At 35.4% G+C, this 6369-nt stretch overlaps 1 non-coding gene across 1 annotated transcript; it reads left to right on the forward strand.

Annotated features, from left to right (window-relative positions):
* The first annotated feature begins 2343 nt into the window (after window positions 1-2343).
* Window positions 2344-2415, forward strand: TRNAC-ACA. The gene has a single exon. It is a non-coding gene; the product is annotated as a tRNA-Cys (tRNA).
* The last annotated feature ends 3954 nt before the right edge of the window (window positions 2416-6369 follow it).

Genomic DNA, 6369 nt, shown 5'->3' on the forward strand with positions numbered 1-6369 from the left:
ATAGATAAACGTTTATTTAAGTCTTTTTACCAGGGAGTATGCTTTGGAGTAAATTGTATTCTCTCAAAATTCTTACATTGAAGCTCTAATCCTCAGCATGACTGGATTTGGAGACAGGGTCTATATGGAGGTAAGAAAAGTTAAGTCATGAGGGTAAGGCCTTAATCCCATAAGACTGACTTCCTTATAAGAGGAGATAGCAGAGAGTTTTCTCTCTGAATGTGAACAGAGGAATTCTGATAAGCACTTTCTTATAAAGATCTGCTTTAGGTCATTTACTGTATCCATTTCTGTTTTTCAATATATTGGCTTCAAGTTTGATAACAACTCATTTATGGTTCTTTTTTCACAGATTATTTTAATAATTTTGAGGCAATTTTAGAACCATTGTTTGAAATAGATACTAACTTGGAATCTTTGTATTCCCAGTACCTGACACGAAGCTCTAATTGTGCAACAGATTTCTGATATTATTTGAGAATACATGAGGCACTCTGAGACATTTTTGAGGTCCCAGTACAATCAGTATATTTTTCTCCTGAAATGATCCATCCTGAAAAAATTATTTGGAGCCTTCAAGGCATCCACACACCTTTCCATACTTAAGAAAGTTCTGTGTATGGTTTGTTTTTATTGAAATAAATCTTGGATTTACAGCTGTAGTATGATAAAGATATTATGATTGCTATTCATTAATTAAAAATTATTGAATGCCTATAATGTGTCCTAGGAATATAACAGTAAAAGAAATGAGCAAAAACTCCGTATCCTGGATCTCACATTTTAGTTCAGAGAAATCTACAGCCAAAAAAAAAAAAAAAAAATCAAGTGGTAGTAAGTTCTGTAAATAAAATGACATGTCATCCCTTCCATAAAAGCAGAGTGCCACCTCTCATTACTTAAAGACAAAATGCCAAAATATCATAAATCATTAATACTTGGTAGAATAAATGCAATGACCAATTTTAGTTATATGGTTTGTTTTTATTGAAATAAAACAAATTATCAACAATCCTTTTAAAAGATATTCTTTGAAGTGGAGTTGACTTATAAGTACATTACTCAGTGTACCCTCTACTGCTGAGTTTATGAGGTCTCATCTCCTCTATCTGAGGCTCATGAATTTTCCCTTTCTTAGCTGAGGATCCTTAACTAAGTCCCTTCCTTCGCTAAGGACTCTCCATCCTGGCATATTGCAAGTCAATTCTTGGATGCTTCCTTTGATCATTTTCATTTTAGAGAAAGGAAAAAAAAAAGCTTCCCACCTCTTTCTGAGAGTTCCTCTCTTTCTTACCATTTGTTAATTTTTAATAAAAGGTAAATTTTGCTTATAAATTTGAAATCTGTGTGTGCATCCCAGGGAAAGGGATGGGGGTTCTAACACAAGTGAAATTAACATAGCAAAGCAATACTCACATGTAATTGTCTTTTCTGGTGAGATAATTCAACTGACTAGTTGTGGGAACAGTTTGAAATACTTGGGTGGTCTTTTTTTTTTTTTTTTTTGGCCACTCCCTTCTTATCCATTTAAAGGTCTACATAATTAAACTTTTCCAGACATTTAAATACATGATTTGATCAACATGGGGAGATATACCAGAGAAGACTGCCCATTCACACTTGCAGCAGAGGGCCAAAATATAAGATGTAAAAGGACTAAATAAACACAACAGAGCATTGCCTTTTTCCTTCTTGCCTTCTGTCTTTTGCCCCTTTCCCACTTGGCCCCCACATATTCAACTTCTTTTCCTTTCTACTATCTTTCTGCCTTGCCTTGGGAACCATGAGTTGCTTATACACCATGAGGCTTCCAAAAGTAATTCTTAGAAAAACTGCTCTGATGGTTATTGCAACCCCGAGCAAAAGACACGACCTGCATCCATGAGTTTTGCTTAAAGTCAAAAATCATGGCCTGAATCAAAACTATGAAGGCAGCTATTCAGGTCTCCCTATGCTGTCAAAACCCTGACTGCTTCAGTTGGGAAGCTATACATCTTCAGATGCTCTGTTTCACAAAAACTGAAGAAATCCTTTAACCTCTATTTAAGTTACTTAAATTTCTTCTGAAAATTCAAGATCAGAGCATTTAGGACATAGACACTAAAATTTTCATTGGGGCTTGAGGGCAAATGATAGGTGAAGAATAAACTTTAGCACTGAATGATTATTATGCAATAGTATAACGTATATTCTTATTCTTTAAAAATTGCCTAAATTTGCTTGAGGGAAAAGCAAACTGTAAAGACATATTTCTAACATTCATATAGACTTATTTGTGGAATTGTCATCCATGATTGGAGCATGAACCCTCTATTGGTTTATACATGTCTTTATAGTAGGACTTCCCTGGTGGCTCAGACGGTAAAGCATCTGCCTACAATGCAGGAGACCCAGGTTTGATCCCTGGGTAGGGAAGATCCTCTAGAGAAGGAAATGGCAGCCCACTCCAGTACTCTTGCCTGGAAAATCCTATGGACAGAGGAGCGTGGTAGGCTACAGTCCATGGGGTCTCAAAGAGTCAGACAGGACTGAGCGACTTCAATTTCACTTTCTTTCACTTTATAGTAGGTATTATGGTAATTGATTCCTTAAAGATGTAACCTGTTGATAAACATAGCACCAGCAGTCCAAGAAAATGCATCATGTTATGAAATACAAGCATATCTTCATTTTTGTAAAGCAATGTGATCACTGAAATGATGATCCAGGAAGAATTTTTAATGTTTCTAAATCCAGTGCTATGGAACATTATTTTCCAATAGTCAGTTTAACAAATCAGCTATAGTTTCCTTTTGTGGAACCAAAATTTGACAGATAGTTTATATATCTAAAATATTTATGAAGTTAACTTTATCATTAAAATAGTTATATCAAAAATTATAAATATCTTCAGTTTGGTTACGATTCTCTTAGGAACAATGCTGGAATGTCCAGGTTAATACTCCTCTGTGTGTATGTATATGTGGGTATTCATGCATTTGTCCTAGATATTGAATTTATGCTTTATCTCTGACTCAGTTTATATAGTTTTGAATTTGTAAACAGGCCACCAGCACAGAACAAGCAGTGATATCCAATGTAATCCTAAAGGAAGAGCCAGTAACATGTCATTTAGAACTACAAATGTGGTTTTTGTATTTTCTTTTTTGTATAGAAAGATACATGGAAGGGAGGGAAAAGGAAAGAAGTGAAAGAAGGAAATAAGGCATGAAAAAAGGAAAGAAGAAAGAAATAAACAGGGAAAACTCCAGAAGAGAGAGAACATCTAAATAAAGGTCTCCAGACCCAATTGTGTACTTCAGGTGGGCTGTATATTTTATGATTTAAAATCCTAATGGTAATGGGATACTGCAAAACTATGAGTAGATTACTAGAGTTTTATAGCAATGTGATTTATTTTATTTGGCCATTTTGTGATGTCTGCATAGTTTTAAAATCAGTAGGATTAGACATGTACTCTGCTTAGTAGGATGCAAACAACCTAGCAAATACACATACAGCACACTTAGGGCTTCCCTTGTAACTCAGTCAGTAAAGAATCTGCCTACAATATAGGAGACCCAGGTTCAATATCTGGGTTGAGAAGATCCCCTGGAGAAGGAAATCGCAACCCACTTCTGTATTCTTGCCTGGAAAATCCCATGGACAGAGGAGCCTGGCAGGCTACAGTTCATGGGGTCGCAAGAACTGGACATGACTTAACGACTAAACCACCACCACAGCACACTTAAGATCAGCACTGAAGTAGGATCTATAGCCAGTGGCTATCAGGCATCCATTGATTTTTAAAATTAAAGCAATTTGAAAATCCCTAGAATCATAAAAACTAGTGTCTTTTGAACAAATTACATAATAAGTAAGAAAAAGACTGTCCAGGGATTAAATTGGAACAAATTGAAGATATTAACTCAGCAAAAATGGAGTCTGTGCCCAAACTCAAGCTATGCTGATTTAAGAAAAAGGGGCTAAAATTTAAAATAAAAAAAAATAGAGTAGATGGAAGGGCATTTAAAATTGTTTCTTTGAAAACTATTGTGAAATTGTTTATCATAAAAGTGAAATGATTACAAATGTATTTCCAAATTGCCTTAATATTAAAAAAAAAATGTAGGAGAGTTTCATGCAAAATGAATGAGATGAAGCTGTTCTAGCTTGACTCAGAGTTGGACTCTCGGTGTGAAGTACTGCAAAGGAAAGCTAAATATATTCAGGATAGAGGAAAGAAATCAGCAGCCTGTATTATTTCTTTTGGGAAAGTGGGTGATGGAGATAGAATGACCATATGGGAGCCAAATCTCTGTAAAGGGACATTTATCAGTGGAACAGAAGGACTTTAGTTCTGCAATCTGGTTGCTATGTTTGTAGAAAAAGTACCATTTAAACTCTTTTCTATTTCATGAATCTTTTTTTACATAAGAAAACTCTGGTTGGAAATGCTACTATAAGGATTTGTTGCATCCTATGTGTTTTATGTTCATCCACACTGAACTTGCTTGGTTAGATGTCAATAGGTTATCCTTGGAAGAGAGACTATGTCAGGAGAGTAAAATATTTTACTGCAGTACTATCCCTCTTCTTGTCCATATTGCACATGCTAAATTACCCCTACCTCCTTTTCTCACAGTGCCCCACAATGGCTTCTTTCCTCCTCTCCCCGTCCCCCCACCATATGGTCCTATCATTGCTTGCAAATGTTTTCAATATGTTCCTACTAAAGTGAAGGATGGTTCCTCTTGATTCAGTTTTACCCACTATATTCTAAGAATGCAAGCTAAACTTAATAACCGATTCCCACGTAAGGAAACCAGGCAGGGAAAAATTAAATATGCAAACATTTTGTGGGAAAACTTAAGTTAAACTTAGAGGATCTGTGGGAAAGTTAAGATTTAAAAATGTGTCTTTTGCTTATACATCTATGGTAATCAAGACAGTATTGGGTTGGTGAGGTATGGATACATGGATCAAGGCAATAGAAGCCAGAAACAGATTCCCATAATTAACTGATTTTTTTAAACAAAGGTCAAAGGCAATTCAATAAAAAATGACTAGTCTTTTCAATAAACAGTGCTGCAACAATGAGATGTTCATATACAAAATAAAGAATCAAACAAACCTGGGATCTTGGGTCACCTTCATTATTTCCTTCCTCTACAAATTTTTGCATATGAGGTTCCTGGTAACACATGAACCTACTGATACAGATCAGGGAACCCTTGATTATGTATTTCTAGATCTATCCTGCATTGTTGTATCAATTTATTTCTATCTATCTATGAATGTCTTTAACAATGGTTTACAGCCCAACTCAGATTAAGGCTTAAAATCAATCATAATGGACTTGCCCTATTTTGAATTGGCATTAACTTTAACAGACAGTTTATCTTGTGAATCTCTTTTCCCCCCAGAACTTGAAGAAAGTGGATTAGGAAGAGGAGTGTAGGAAGAGTGTATGGAGGGGCATTTACCTAACGGAAGAGCAAGAGTAGGATAAAAGCTGTCCCGTTCAGGTAACAGTGTGGAAGGCCTGAGAGAATGAACTTAACATTTTCACAGATTCTACTTATTTTAAGGGAAATGTTAAGGATGCAGAGTTATAAAATTATAGAATTTAGAAGCTCCCTCATCCTAATCAAAAAGTGGAGATCACTAGGTGTTTGGAATTTTGTTCCCTTTTAAAGACATCTCTCAAATGAACAGTTTTATTTATAAGTTCCCTAAATCCTACTGTAATTTAAAATTTTCTCTGGTTAAATTTTGCCACTTAGAAATATACAAATTAGATTTAAGATGTGAAATACATATTTTTTTTAAATGCGTGCATCTGACTTGGAGGAGACATACACTTAAATTATGAAAGAACAGGAATGGTTGATTATATATATTGTTGGCATACTTCATGGCTTAGGCTCCCATGCTATTGGTTGGCTGCCTGAAATTGAAGATCCAGCAAATTCAGTGGATGAAAATTTTGATAGTGAGATCTACTACTAAGTCACACTCTCAGAGAATAAGCAAACAAACAAAAACAATAGGAAAATTCTCATGCATTTTAAATAGAATACTTGAGCCAAAGTTTGTCCTGTAAGGACTGCCTGCTGCAACAAACCATTACATTGCAAGACTATTAGAAGTTTTTCAGGATGAGGCAGTCAGTGGGAAATATTGATAAAATTTTGAGATCTGGGCATGAATGAGTAACTAAGACAGAGAAAATCTGTGATATAACTATTTACCATTTGAATACACAGCATCGAGAGGCTTGAAGTAAGACCTAATAAATACATCGGTGTTTCAAAAGTGACCTGTTTGACCAGATGAGCCATACGTTGTCCCAGTGTTGTTGTAGGTCAGTTGCTCAGTCGTGTCCAA

This window comes from Cervus elaphus, chromosome 33 (assembly GCF_910594005.1).
Source record: "Cervus elaphus chromosome 33, mCerEla1.1, whole genome shotgun sequence".
NCBI lineage: Eukaryota > Metazoa > Chordata > Mammalia > Artiodactyla > Cervidae > Cervus > Cervus elaphus.